Source organism: Rhinopithecus roxellana, chromosome 2 (assembly GCF_007565055.1).
Source record: "Rhinopithecus roxellana isolate Shanxi Qingling chromosome 2, ASM756505v1, whole genome shotgun sequence".
Classification (NCBI taxonomy): domain Eukaryota; kingdom Metazoa; phylum Chordata; class Mammalia; order Primates; family Cercopithecidae; genus Rhinopithecus; species Rhinopithecus roxellana.
In genome coordinates, this window is record NC_044550.1 from 147,834,739 (window position 1) to 147,850,272 (window position 15,534).

Below are 15,534 nucleotides of genomic sequence, written 5' to 3' on the forward strand. Positions count from 1 at the left end.
ATATATTCCATAAAATATATGGTCAAAAAGCACCAAATTTGCAATTTTAAATTGACTTCCTCTTATAAAGATAATGTAGATAATGCTCCAAAGTTTAAAAGGAAGATGCTATTTTGATACACAATTTAATCTTGTCAATGACTGCAATCAGAGGACACTCCATACATAAAATGAACAAACCGATTGTAACGTAAGAAAATTAAATTTTATTTACTTAGTAAAGTAGGGAAGATGTCAAGAGAGACACTTCTAAAACGATGTCATGTAAGTGAAAGCAAGTGCAGAGGTTTTATTGCTGTGTTTTGGTGTCAGAAGTTCTTAGTATGGACCTCAGAACATAGAGAGTCTTTGCGTTGGCTTATCTCTTAGGGATTGTTAGAAAATCTTTGATGATGAAATCTAATTTTCCTGGGACAGTGAGCTGAGTATACAAACATTGATTATAACTCTCACAAAGATAAGGAGCAGACAATGATTAGATTTGTCTGACTGCTTTAAAGCTACAAGATTAGGGAAGACACTTTGGCTTCTTTTTAAACATGGATGTTTCTTTTTGCTCAGAAAGAGGTATTTAATCACAACACCAAGTATTAGTGATGGCAAATATGACATTCTGGCTAGCAAATAGAATAAAATCTATCAGATTATATAATAAGAAATGGCCAAAATATGTGGACTTATGTCTCAAACCTCAAGGCATGTTGAAGATTTATCATTTCAGCTAGGTTATTGATCAATTTCTGACTTTTTACATATTTGAATAATTGTGATTGTAACAGTGTCTACGCCAATGTGATTTGAAGATTAAGAGTTAATCATTGATTGCTCTGAGTAATTTCCTGGTGTAATCTTTGATAATTTGAGGGTAAAACCCAAAATATAAGATTGAAAGATGGATATAAATAAATCTTGACTGTCTGAAAAATTCTAAGAATTCTCCCATAGACACAAGTTTTATATTTGGTAAACAAATGAAGTCTTGATGTCTATATGCATAAGACATGGGAGAAAATTACTAAATATAGATGTCCTTTAGTGTGATAGAAGTATTCGTTTTATTTATCAGTTCTTTAGGAAGAAAAAATTTTGTGTAGAGATGGAGAATAAGAAAAAAATGTGTGCTAAAAAATAGAGTTCCAATATATGTTTCCAACATTACTATGTCTTTTGCTCTTGGGAACAGCACTGTAATTATATTTTTGCCAATAAATTTTGCTGCTTCTTGTCCAAATTTTAGCATGAATGGAAGCTGATATTAATAATGTGTGACTATTTCATTTACCCAAACTATCTAGTAAAGGCAAATGATCCTCTGAAAAGTATAGGGGAATATATACCAGATTTTAATCCAGAGAAATCAGGTAGTAGATATTAAAAATAACAGTTACAGGATACAAAGCTGTAGCTGAAATGTATAATAATTGTTTGGTATACATTTGCAAAGGATAAAGAAGAATTTATTCTTAATGATTATCTACAATAGTTAAAGAAACTCTCCTCAACAAGTGCAAGAAATAAGAATTAAGTTATCAGCAATTTAAAACCATGGTCTCAGTCTGTTTTTGCTGCTATAACAGCACACTTGAGACTTGGTAATTTATAATGAAAGGAAATGTATTAGCTCACAGTTCTAGAAGCTGGAAAGTCCGAGATCAACAGGCTTGCAACCGGCAAGGGCCTTCTTGCCGTGTCATCCTATGGCAGCTAGGTGGAAGAGCAAGAGAGAAAGAGATAGAGAGAAAGGAAGCTAAATTGGCCTTTTTATAATAAACATACTCTTACAATAACAGCATTAATCAAATCATAAAAGCAGAACCCTCCTGGCCCAATCACTTCTCAAAAATCCCAGGTCCTGACACTGTCACAATGCCAATCAAACTTTAACATAAGTTTTGGAGTGGACAAACATTCAAACCATAGCATGTATATAACAGCAAAATAGAAAGAAATAGGCTAAAAAAAATTAAAGTTCTAGGAGGGGCATACACTAGTTTATGGCTCTTGGTCCTGCTACAGATATTTTGGGTGGAGGCTATTTAATGTGTCCTGCCATTGACTTTATACAAGGATCCTGGTTTAGAAGTCTTCTTCTGATGATATTCTGATCCCCAAGTATTCTTTAAGTATACTTAAAGGCTGAATGTGGTGGCTTACACCTGTAATACCAACACTTTGGGAGGCCAAGGTGGGCAAATTGCTTGAACTCAGGAGTTCAAGATCAGCCTGGGCAACATGGTGAAACCCGTCTCTACAAAAACAAAAATTAGCTGGGCACAATGGTGGACACCTGTAGTCCCAACTACTCAGGAGGCTGAGGTGGGAGAATGGCTTGAACTCAGGAGGTGGAGGTTGCAGTGAGCCAAGATTGCACCACTGTACTCCAGCCTGGGTAACAGAAACAGACCCTATCTTACTTATTTTTTTTAAAGTATATTCAATTTGAGAACTTTAGTTGGAATGCTCTTCTAGTCATTGTATAATGTTTTGTGTCTCTGTAATTTGAAAACATGGATCTTGAAATTCACCCCTTGGAATTGTACCGGTGAGTTAGTTATTCATACTATCTGATAAGATGCTTCCATTGGGAGTTGATGGCTATCATCATGTAATTTCTCTTCCAAAACACCAAGCCCCCATGTTTTAAGTCATTACATGTTTCTTGGAAGAATGCTGGAAATAGATTGCTGATAGGGTTTGGCTGTGTCCCCACCCGAATCTCAACTTGAATGGTATCTCCTAGAATTCCCATGTGTTACGACAGGGACCCAGGGGGAGGTAATTGAATCGTGGAGGCCAGTCTTTCCCGTGCTATTCTCATGATGATGAATAAGTCTTATGAGATCTGATGGGTTTATCAGGGGTTGCCACTTTTGCTTTTTCCTCATTCTCTCTTGTCACTGATATGTAAGAAGTGCCTTTCGCCTTCTGCCATCATTGTGTGACCTTCCCCAGCCACATGGAACTGTAAGTCTCGTTAAAACTCTTTCTTTTGTGAATCACCCAGTATTGGCTATGTTTTCATCAGCAGTGTGAAAACTAACTAATACAGTAAACTAGTACTAGTAGAGTGGATATTTACTCAATACCTGTACCAATATTGTATATAAGAAGTAACTAGCTTGCTTTTGATTTTATAGGCTCATAGGCAGAAGGGACTTGCCTTGTCTCAGATGAGACTTTAGACTGTGGACTTTTGAATTAATGCTGAAATGAGTTAAGACTTTGGGGACTTGTTGGGAAGGCATGATTGGGTTTGAAATATGAGGACATGAGATTTGGAGGAACCAGAAGTGAAATGATAGGGTTTGGTTGTGCCCCCACCCAAATTGCAGCACGAATTGTATCACCCAGAACTCCCATGTGTTGTGGAAGGAACCCAGGGGGAGGTAATTGAATCATGGGGGCTAGGCTTTCCCGTGCTATGCTCATGAGAGTGAATAAGTCAAACGATATCTGATGGGTTTGTCAGGGGTTTCCGCTTTTGCTTCTTCCTCATTCTTTCTTGCTGCCGCCATGTAAGAAGTGCCTTTTCCCCTCTGCCATGATTGTGAGACCTTCTCCAGCCATGTGGAACTGTAAGTCCAATTAAATCACTTTCTATTGTAAACTGCCCAGTCTTGGGTATGTCTTTATCAACACTGTGAACATAGACTAATACAACTGCTCAGACAGTTACATGTCAAGATTTATTATACTGTATAATTGTTTTGGTCATTTAAATTTGCAGCCTAATAGGTTCTAGGACCAAAAATAATATTCTTAAATGCATAGATTAACTGGTTACTAACTCATAAAACTATATGTAATAGAACTATTTCCTTGATTTACTGTTTATCAACTTTGCCTGCAATATAAAAAGTTACAATATTTTTTGGTATAATCTGTCTAGATAACAAAGTTTGATGTATTCTTTTTTAATAGTTATGCCCTAAGTTATTTAAGAAAACAAGGTTTTCTTACTCATAAGAGAGCTCACATTTTTACAGTTATATTCTCTAAATGTTTTATAATCACTTAGATTAAATAGGAAACCAGGTATTCTTTCTTGGGCACATGTAATCCTATATTAATCATATATTTAAATATCAACACTTGTTGATTTTTGGTTTCAAAAATTGGATCCTAATTACAAAAAAATCCATAGAATTCAATTCAATTTGGTAATCTCTTTTGCATGTAAAACAATCTTTGAGATTTTTTTCCATAACTTCTGGAAATTTACAGAATAAGGAATAAGAAAAATCACATTATCTGATTACAAACAATGCTATAAAGACATTGTCACCAAAACAGCATGGTATTGGTATAAAAACATGTGCATAGACCAATGGAACAGAATAGAGAACCTAGAAATAAAGCCAAAAGCAGCCAGCTAATCTTTGACAAAGCAGACAAAAACATAAAGTGGGGAAAAGACACCCTATCCAACAAATGGTGCTGGGATAATTGAGCAGCCACGTGTAGGATAATGAAACTGGATCCTCATCTCTCACTTTATATAAAAACCAACTCAAGATGGATCAAGAATTTACATCTAAGGCCAAAAACTACAAAAATTGTAGAAGATTACATTGGAAAAGCCCTTTAAAGATTGGCTTAGGCAAATATTTCATGACCAAGAACCCAAAAGAAAATGCAGCAAAAACAGAGAAAAATAGGTGGAACTTAAGAGCTTCTGCATGGCAAAAGGAACAGTTAGCAGACTAAACAGACAACCCACAGAGTGGGAGAAAATCTTCACAATCTACACATCCAACAAAGGACTAATATCCAGAATCTACCAAGAACTCAAACAAATTAGCAAGAAAACTACAATCTCATCAAAAAGTAGGCTAAGGATATGAATAGACAATTTTTTTTTTTATTATACTTTAAGTTCTAGGGTACATGTGCATAACGTGCAGGTTTGTTACATATGTATACTTATGCCATGTTGGTGTGCTGCACCCATCAACTCGTCAGCACCCATCAATTCATCATTTATATCTTGTATAACTCCCCAATGCAAGCCCTCCCTCCTTCCCCCTCCCCCCTCCCCATGATAGGCCCCAGTGCGTGATGTTCCCCTTCCCGAGTCCAAGTGATCTCATTGTTCAGTTCCCACCTATGAGTGAGAACATGCGGTGTTTGGTTTTCTGTTCTTGTGATAGTTTGCTAAGAATGATGGTTTCCAGCTGCATCCATGTCCCTACAAAGGATGCAAACTCATCCTTTTTTATGGCTGCATAGTATTCCGTGGTGTATATGTGCCACATTTTCTTAATCCAGTCTGTCACAGATGGACATTTGGGTTGATTCCAAGTCTTTGCTATTGTGAATAGTGCCGCAATAAACATACGTGTACATGTGTCTTTGTAGTAGAATAATTTATAATCCTTTGGGTATATACCCAGTAGTGGGATGGCTGGGTCATATGGTACATCTAGTTCTAGATCCTTGAGGAATTGCCATACTCTTTTCCATAATGGTTGAACTAGTTTACAATCCCACCAACAGTGTAAAAGTGTTCCTATTTCTCCACATCCTCTCCAACACCTGTTGTTTACTGACTTCTTAATGATTGCCATTCTAACTGGTGTGAGATGGTATCTCATTGTGGTTTTGATTTGCATTTCTCTGATGGCGAGTGACGATGAGCATTTTTTCATGTGTTTGTTGGCTGTATGAATATCTTCTTTTGAGAAATGTCTGTTCATATCCTTTCCCCACTTTTTGATGGGGTTGTTTGTTTTTTTCTCGTATATTTGTTTGAGTTCTTTGTAGATTCTGGATATTAGCCCTTTGTCAGATGAGTAGGTTGCAAAAATTTTCTCCCATTCTGTAGGTTGCCTGTTCACTCTGATGGTAGTTTCTTTTGCTGTGCAAAAGCTCTTTAGTTTAATTAGATCCCATTTGTCAATTTTGGCTTTTGCTGCCGTTGCTTTTGGTGTTTTAGACATGAAGTCCTTGCCCATGCCTATGTCCTGAATGGTACTACCTAGATTTTCTTCTAGGGTTTTTATGGTATTAGGTCTAACATTTAAGTCTCTAATCCATCTTGAATTAATCTTCGTATAAGGGGTAAGGAAAGGATCCAGTTTCAGCTTTCTACTTATGGCTAGCCAATTTTCCCAGCACCATTTATTAAATAGGGAATCCTTTCCCCATTTCTTGTTTCTCTCAGGTTTGTCAAAGATCAGATGGCTGTAGATGTGTGGTATTATTTCTGAGGACTCTGTTCTGTTCCATTGGTCTGTATCTCTGTTTTGGTACCAGTACCATGCTGTTTTGGTTACTGTAGCCTTGTACTATAGTTTGAAGTCAGGTAGCGTGACGCCTCCAGCTTTGTCCTTTTGACTTAGGATTGTCTTGGCAATGCGGGCCCTTTTTTGGTTCCATATGAACTTTAAAGCAGTTTTTTCCAATTCTGTGAAGAAACTCATTGGTAGCTTGATGGGGATGGCATTGAATCTATAAATAACCTTGGGGAGTATGGCCATTTTCACGATATTGATTCTTCCTATCCATGAGCATGGTATGTTCTTCCATTTGTTTGTGTCCTCTTTGATTTCACTGAGCAGTGGTTTGTAGTTCTCCTTGAAGAGGTCCTTTACATCCCTTGTAAGCTGGATTCCTAGATATTTTATTCTCTTTGAAGCAATTGTGAATGGAAGTTCATTCCTGATTTGGCTCTCTGCTTGTCTGTTACTGGTGTATAAGAATGCTTGTGATTTTTGCACATTAATTTTGTATCCTGAGACTTTGCTGAAGTTGCTTATCAGCTTAAGGAGATTTTGGGCTGAGACGATGGGGTTTTCTAAATATACAATCATGTCATCTGCAAACAGGGACAATTTGACTTCTTCTTTTCCTAACTGGATACCCTTGATTTCTTTCTCTTGCCTGATTGCCCTAGCCAGAACTTCCAACACTATGTTGAATAGGAGTGGTGAGAGAGGGCATCCCTGTCTTGTGCCAGTTTTCAAAGGGAATTTTTCCAGTTTTTGCCCATTCAGTATGATATTAGCTGTGGGTTTGTCATAAATAGCTCTTATTATTTTGAGGTACGTTCCATCAATACCGAATTTATTGAGCGTTTTTAGCATGAAGGGCTGTTGAATTTTGTCAAAAGCCTTTTCTGCATCTATTGAGACAATCATGTGGTTCTTGTCTTTGGTTCTGTTTATATGCTGGATTACGTTTATTGATTTGCGAATGTTGAACCAGACTTGCATCCCAGGGATGAAGCCCACTTGATCATGGTGGATAAGCTTTTTGATGTGCTGCTGAATCCGGTTTGCCAGTATTTTATTGAGAATTTTTGCATCAATGTTCATCAGGGATATTGGTCTAAAATTCTCTTTTTTTGATGTGTCTCTGCCAGGCTTTGGTATCAGGATGATGTTGGCCTCATAAAATGAGTTAGGGAGGATTCCCTCTTTTTCTATTGATTGGAATAGTTTCAAAAGGAATGGTACCAGCTCCTCCTTGTACCTCTGGTAGAATTCAGCTGTGAATCCATCTGGTCCTGGACTTTTTTTGGTGGGTAGGCTATTAATTGTTGCCTCAATTTCAGAGCCTGCTATTGGTCTATTCAGGGATTCAACTTCTTCCTGGTTTAGCCTTGGGAGAGTGTAAGTGTCCAGGAAATTATCCATTTCTTCTAGATTTTCTAGTTGATTTGCGTAGAGGCGTTTATAGTATTCTCTGATGGTAGTTTGTATTTCTGTGGGGTCAGTGGTGATATCCCCTTTATCATTTTTTATTGCATCTATTTGATTCCTCTCTCTTTTCTTCTTTATTAGCCTTGCTAGCGGTCTGTCAATTTTGTTGATCTTTTCAAAAAACCAACTCCTGGATTCATTGATTTTTTGGAGGGTTTTTTGTGTCTCTATCTCCTTCAGTTCGGCTCTGATCTTAGTTATTTCTTACCTTCTGCTAGCTTTTGAATGTGTTTGCTCTTGCCTCTCTAGTTCTTTTAATTGTGATGTTAGAGTGTCAATTTTAGATCTTTCCTGCTTTCTCTTGTGGGCATTTAGTGCTATAAATTTCCCTCTACACAGTGCTTTAAATGTGTCCCAGAGATTCTGGTATGTTGTATCTTTGTTCTCATTGGTTTCAAAGAACATCTTTATTTCCGCTTTCATTTCGTTATGTACCCAGTAGTCATTCAGGAGCAGGTTGTTCAGTTTCCATGTAGTTGAGCGGTTTTGATTGTGTTTCTTAGTCCTGAGTTCTAGTTTGATTGCACTGTGGTCTGAGAGACAGTTTGTTATAATTTCTGTTCTTTTACATTTGCTGAGGAGTGCTTTACTTCCAATTATGTGGTCAATTTTGGAATAAGTGCGATGTGGTGCTGAGAAGAATGTATATTCTGTTGATTTGGGGTGGAGAGTTCTATAGATGTCTATTAGGTCCGCTTGGTGCAGAGATGAGTTCAATTCCTGGATATCCTTGTTAACTTTCTGTCTCGTTGATCTGTCTAATGTTGACAGCGGAGTGTTGAAGTCTCCCATTATTATTGTATGGGAATCTAAGTCTCTTTGTAAGTCTCTAAGGACTTGCTTTATGAATCTGGGTGCTCCTGTATTGGGTGCATATATATTTAGGAGAGTTAGCTCTTCCTGTTGAATTGATCCCTTTACCATTATGTAATGGCCTTCTTTGTCTCTTTTGATCTTTGATGGTTTAAAGTCTGTTTTATCAGAGACAAGGATTGCAACCCCTGCTTTTTTTTGTTCTCCATTTGCTTGGTAGATCTTCCTCCATCCCTTTATTTTGAGCCTATGTATGTCTCTGCATGTGAGATGGGTCTCCTGAATACAGCAGACTGATGGGTCTTGACTCTTTATCCAGTTTGCCAGTCTGTGTCTTTTAATTGGAGCATTTAGTCCATTAACATTTAAGGTTAATATTGTTATGTGTGAACTTGATCCTGCCATTATGATATTAACTGGTTATTTTGCTCGTTAGTCGATGCAGTTTCTTCCTAGCCTCGATGGTCTTTACATTTTGGCATGTTTTTGCGATGGCTGGTACCGGTTGTTCCTTTCCATGTTTAGGGCTTCCTTCAGGGTCTCTTGTAAGGCAGGCCTGGTGGTGACAAAATCTCTAAGCATTTGCTTATCTGTAAAGGATTTTATTTCTCCTTCACTTATGAAACTTAGTTTGGCTGGATATGAAATTCTGGGTTGAAAATTCTTTTCTTTAAGAACGTTGAATATTGGCCCCCACTCTCTTCTGGCTTGTAGAGTTTCTGCCGAGAGATCTGCTGTTAGTCTGATGGGCTTCCCTTTGTGGGTAACCCGACCTTTCTCTCTGGCTGCCCTTCAGATTTTTTCCTTCATTTCAACTTTGGTGAATCTGGCAATTATGTGTCTTGGAGTTGCTCTTCTGGAGGAGTATCTTTGTGGTGTTCTCTGTATTTCCTGAATTTGAATGTTGTCCTGCCCTACTAGGTTGGGGAAGTTCTCCTGGATGATATCCTGAAGAGTGTTTTCCAACTTGGTTCCATTTTCCCCCTCACTTTCCGGCACCCCAATCAGACGTAGATTTGGTCTTTTTACATAATCCCATACTTCTTGCAGGCTTTGCTCATTTCTTTTTCTTCTTTTTTCTTTTGGTTTCTCTTCTCGCTTCATTTCATTCATTTGATCTTCAATCGCTGATACTCTTTCTTCCAGTTGATCGAGTCGGTTACTGAAGCTTGTGCATTTGTCACGTATTTCTCGTGTCATGGTTTTCATCTCTGTCATTTCGTTTATGATCTTCTCTGCATTAATTAGTCTAGCTGTCAATTCTTCCACTCTTTTTTCAAGATTTTTAGTTTCTTTGCGCTGGGTACGTAATTCCTCCTTTAGCTCTGATAAGTTTGATGGACTGAAGCCTTCTTCTCTCCTCTTGTCCAAGTCATTCTCTGACCAGCTTTGATCCGTTGCTGACGATGGGCTGCGCTCCTTTGCAGGGGGAGATGCGCTCTTATTTTTTGAATTTCCAGCTTTTCTGCCCTGCTTCTTCCCCATCTTTGTGGTTTTATCTGTCTCTGGTCTTTGATGGTGGTGACGTACTGATGGGGTTTTGGTATAGGTGTCCTTCCTGTTTGATAGTTTTCCTTCTGACAGTCAGAAGGACTGTCTGTTGGTCTGTTGGAGATTGTTTGAGGTCCACTTCAGACCCTGTTTGCCTGGGTATCAGCAGCAGAGGTTGCCGAAGATAGAATATTGCTGAACAGCGAGTGTACCTGTCTGATTCTTCCTTTGGAAGTTTCCTCTCAGGGGTGTACTCCACCCTGTGAGGTGTGGGGTGTCAGACTGCCCCTAGTGGGGGATTTCTCCCAGCTAGGCTACTCAGGGGTCAGAGACACACCTGAGCAGGCAGTCTGTCCGTTCTCAGATCTCAACCTCCGCGTTGGGAGATCCACGGCTCTCCCCAAAGCTGTCAGACAGAGTCGTTCGCGTCTGCACCAGCTCCCGCTACTTCCCCTGTTGGTCTTCAGCTGTGCGCTGTCCCCACAGGTGGAGACTACAGAGACAGGCAGGCTTCCTTGAGCTGCTGTGAGCTCCACCCAGTTCGAGCTTCCCAGAGGCTTTGTTTACCTACTTAAGCCTCAGCAATGGCGGGCGCCCCTCCCCCAGCCTCGCTGCTGCCTTGCGGATAGATCGCAGCAGACTGCTGTGTTAGCAGTGAGGGAGGCTTCGTGGACATGGGACCCTCCCGGCCAGGATTGGGATATATTCTCCTGGTGTGCCTGTATGCTTACAGCGCAGTATTGGGGTGGGAGTTACCCGATTTTCCAGGTGTTGTGTGTCTCAGTTCCCCTGGCTAGGAAAACGGATCCCCTTCCCCCTTGCGCTTCCAGGTGAGGCGATGCCTCGCCCTGCTTCAGCTCTCGCTGGTCAGGCTGCAGCAGCTGACCAGCACCGATTGTCCGGCACTCCCTAGTGAGATGACCCCAGTACCTCAGTTGAAAATGCAGAAATCACCGGTCTTCTGTGTCGCTCGCGCTGGGAGTTGGAGACTGGAGCTGTTCCTATTCGGCCATCTTGCTCCGCCCCCTACTGAATAGACAATTTTTAAAAGAAGATATACAAATAACCAACAAACATGAAAAAATGCTCAACATCACTAATGATCAGGGAAATGCAAATCAAAACCACAATGCAATACCACCTTACTTCATGAGAATGGCCTTTGTGTGTGTATGTGTATATATATACATGTGTGTGTGTGTATGTGTGTGTGTGTGTATATATATATATATACACACACACAGTGGGATACAGTGAAAAGGGAAAGCTTTTACACTGCTGGTGGTAATGTAAACTAGTACAACTACTATGAAAAACACTGTGGAGCTTACTTAAAGAGATAAAGGTAGAACTACCATTTTATCCAGCAATCCCACTACTGGTTATCTACCCAGAGAAAAATAAGTCACTATACAAAAAAAATACTTGTTTACAGATGTTTATAGCAGTGCAATTTCCAACTGCAAAATGTGAAACCAGCCCAAATGCCCATCAATCAGTGAGTGGATAAAGAAACTGTGATATATATATATATATATATGAATATATATCCATATATATGTATATATATATATACATATATGATAGATATACACATATATAAATACACAGACACACACACACGTGCACGCGCACACACACACACACACACATATATATGTCTCATGCCTGGAAGTTCAAGAGAGAAATCTTAGGCTTTTTTGGTATGTAAAAATTATACAGGAAGAATTATCAAATAGGAAATAAGGTTTAACTTCCTCTGAGTTATATTTGTATGCATGTATTATTCATATGTGTTCCAAAATTGTATGAGATTCCTAAAAGTCTAATGTATCTTGGTAAATATTATCAATAATAATAATTATTATTATTATTGTGAATGATAGCATACACAAAAAGAAAATGACCAAATTTCTTCCTCAATTTTATCTTTAACCATGGCCATTTTAAATCTTGTCCTATTCTTTCTTGGGGAGTTCCTTTAAAGTTTTGCAGAGACCTAGGAACCCACTTTATTGGTCAAACAATGTAGTTTATTTATAACCTATGGCCAACCGTTCAGCTTTTCCATTTTGCATGCCACATTTAGTCCTCTGAACTGGTGGAATGTACAAATGGAATTTAAAAAAAATGGTAAAGTTATAGAAACCTTGAAACTTCCCTGGTCTAATAATCTTTTACTGATATTACTTAACTTATGTTCTACTCTGTTGGAAAACATCAGCTTTCTCCTTTTGAAATAATAACAGAAAGACCCACATTCCTGGATTTAAGATCCTTCAAACCAGCTCCACTTAAAGGTAATATTCTTCATTCTTGCCAAAGTCTTATATAGCTTATCACTAAAAAATATTTAAATTGGTTTAAAATGCTTTAACACTGAGGACCTGGGAGATAAAGACATCAAAGATCATGGCCTTTGACCTGGGGTTTTTGTGTATTAGAAATGCTATCAAATAAAGGAATCCTTGCAACTTCATTTGAAGTGGCCATATCAGGTATTAAAAAACGAAACTTTTGCAGCTAAATTCAAAGGCATATACTCATGAACTAATATTTTTCACTTAAGAAAATGTAGCTCCAGCTAAGTGGATGTCTTCCATCTATAGAGATCTCCAGCTGAAGCTGATCTGCAACCAGTCATATCGATCTTGCTCAGGATGATAAATAGAAACTCAGTTCAAAAGGATCACTCGAAAGGCTCAATTTCTACAAAGCATTAGAAGGCAAACCCCTTACATGATTTATTTGATTGGTTACCTTCAGGAATAGGAACCCTTTTTAGACCTGGATTTGAAATGATATTAATAATTATTTTCATTGCATCATAGCTTTGAATCATAAATAGATTATGGTTTGTGTTTTTAGATGTCTAAAGTCAACAGCAAGAACTGAAATCATGACAGCTAGACACTCAGAAATGATCCTACATGCCTTGGCTCTTTGTAAGTGGATGACCTGACTGAGATTCTCTTGCACTGTCCCTTTGAGATGCCAATCAATTTGGCCTAACTTTTTAAGTTATAGTACCTCTCCTCTTTGCATTTGACATGAGACTAAATTACCTGAGAATGATCCTCTCTAACAATGTAAGACAAACTTACATATAAAATAACAACGCCATCAAAAAGCACGCAAAGAATATGAATAGACATTTCTCAAAAGAAGACATGCATACAGCCAACAGGCACATGAAAAAATGCTCATCATCACTGGTCATCAGAGAAATGCAAATCAAAACCACAATGAGATACCATCTCACACCAGTTAGAATGGCAATCATTAAAAAGTCAGGCAACAACAGGTGCTGGAGAGGATGTGGAGAAACAGGAACACTTTTACACTGCTGGTGGGATTGTAAACTGGTTTAGCCACTGTGGAAAACAGTATGGCGATTCCTCAAGGATCTAGAACTAGAAATACCATACGACCCAGCCATCCCATTACTAGGTATATACCCAGAGGATTATAAATCATGCTGCTATAAAGACACATGCACACGTATGTTTATTGCAGCACTATTCACAATAGCAAAGACTGGGAATCAACCCAAATGTCCATCTGTGACAGACTGGATTAAGAAAATGTGGCACATATACACCATGGAATACTATGCAGCCATAAAAAAGGATGAGTTTGTGTCCTTTTAGGGACATGGATGCAGCTGGAAACCATCATTCTCAGCAAACTATTGCAAGAACAGAAAACCAAACACCGCATGTTCTCACTCATAGGTGAGAATTGAACAATGAGATCACTTGGACTCTGGAAGGGGAACATCACACACTGGGGCCTCTTATGGGGAGGGAGGAGGTGAGAGGGATGACATTGGGAGTTATACCTGATGTAAATGACGAGTTGATGGGTGCAGCACACCAACATGGCACAAGTATACATATGTAACAAACCTGCACATTGTGCACATGTGCCCTAGAACTTAAAGTATAATAAAAAAAAAATCACCAATGTCTTCAGAAAAGAAACATCTTCATCAAGAGGGAATAAATAAGACTGGGCACCGTGGCTTATGCCTGTAATTCCAGCACTTTGGGAGGCAGAGGTCAGGGGAATGACTTGAAGTTAGGAGTACTGTACCACTCTGGACAATATGGTGAAACCTCATCTCTAATAAAAATTAGCCGGGTGTGGTGGTGCACACCTGTATTCCCAGATATTCAAGAGGCTGAGGTATGAGAATTGCTTGAACCCAAGAGGCAGAGGTTGCAGTGTGTCAGGATCTCACCACTGTACTCAAGCCTGTGTGACAGAGCAAGACTCTGTTAAAAAAAAGTTGGTGGGGGGGGGGCAGTAAGTAAGAAAAAAAATTGTAATAATAGTTTAGAGAAGTCTGAGTTATGTGAAACAGGCAAAATTTGTCAGGCCCAGAGATCTAAGTATGAAACTTCATTGTCCAGGGACATTTGTTTGAAGAAATTTTGTTCTTTCTTTCCTTTCCTGTAGTTTCCAGACTACCTAGATATATTACCTAAAATGTTATCCCAAGTTACAAATGTAACTCTCACCCATTATCTTGATAATGTGGTTTTGGTTAAAGAAAACCATAAATGTAGAAAGCCCAAACTCCATTGCATGACTCTCTCTTGAGTATGCCCACTCTCCCCATTCTTGAGTGTGTACTTCTTGTTTGGCAATAAATCTCCATACTTTCACTATTTTCTGACGAGTCCTTGAATTACTTCTCATGATGGTTTTAAGAGCTTCGACACTGGTCATGGTCAAGGTCCCACCAGCATTTGGAGACCATCCCTAGCCCACAGATATTGCCTCCAACTATTCTCCCTCAATTTAGAAATTGATTATATTAAGTTTTCTTATTTTATATTGCTATTAAATTATTTGATAAGTCCATTAAGAATCTCGTCTCTTGTTTAGCAGGATGTGATTTGTTACCATGGTATAAATGGGAATACTGATTAAGCAACCAGGTCTTTCCTGGATTGTGCTATTTGAGAATGATGAACATTTAACCAGGAATGACCAGTGATGGGGTACAGAAAATAATTCCCTAAAATACAGTACTTGGACATGCTGAGTGCTTTTGAAAATGGAAAAACTTCAGAATCAAGATTCATCTAAACTTGTCTTTCCCTCACCCTTCGTGTGCAAGTGGAGACTCTTTATAATTTTCTTATCTGACCAAGGAAGCTTCTTACCAAAGAGAAGCACAATTGCCTTCAATCTCCTCTCTGAAATCTCATAATCTATTTCAGAATAGAAGACTGAGGAATGGCATCACACCTGTATGGATTTTTCAACAAAATAATGCCTGACTGGCTCATTAAAATTTCAGAGAGAATCACTTACAAGTTAATTTCTGTTTCCCTTGTCTATCTATTCTCCCCAATAATCATTATCTGTCCCTTGAACAAATTGTCTACATCCCCCATCTTCTCGCTTCCCTGTGAACAAGAATACATAATTTTGTACTCCACTGAGGGATTGAAGCAGTCACTGATTTTCCCCTTATGTGTTAATAAATGTATATGCCTTTTCTCCTAATAATCTG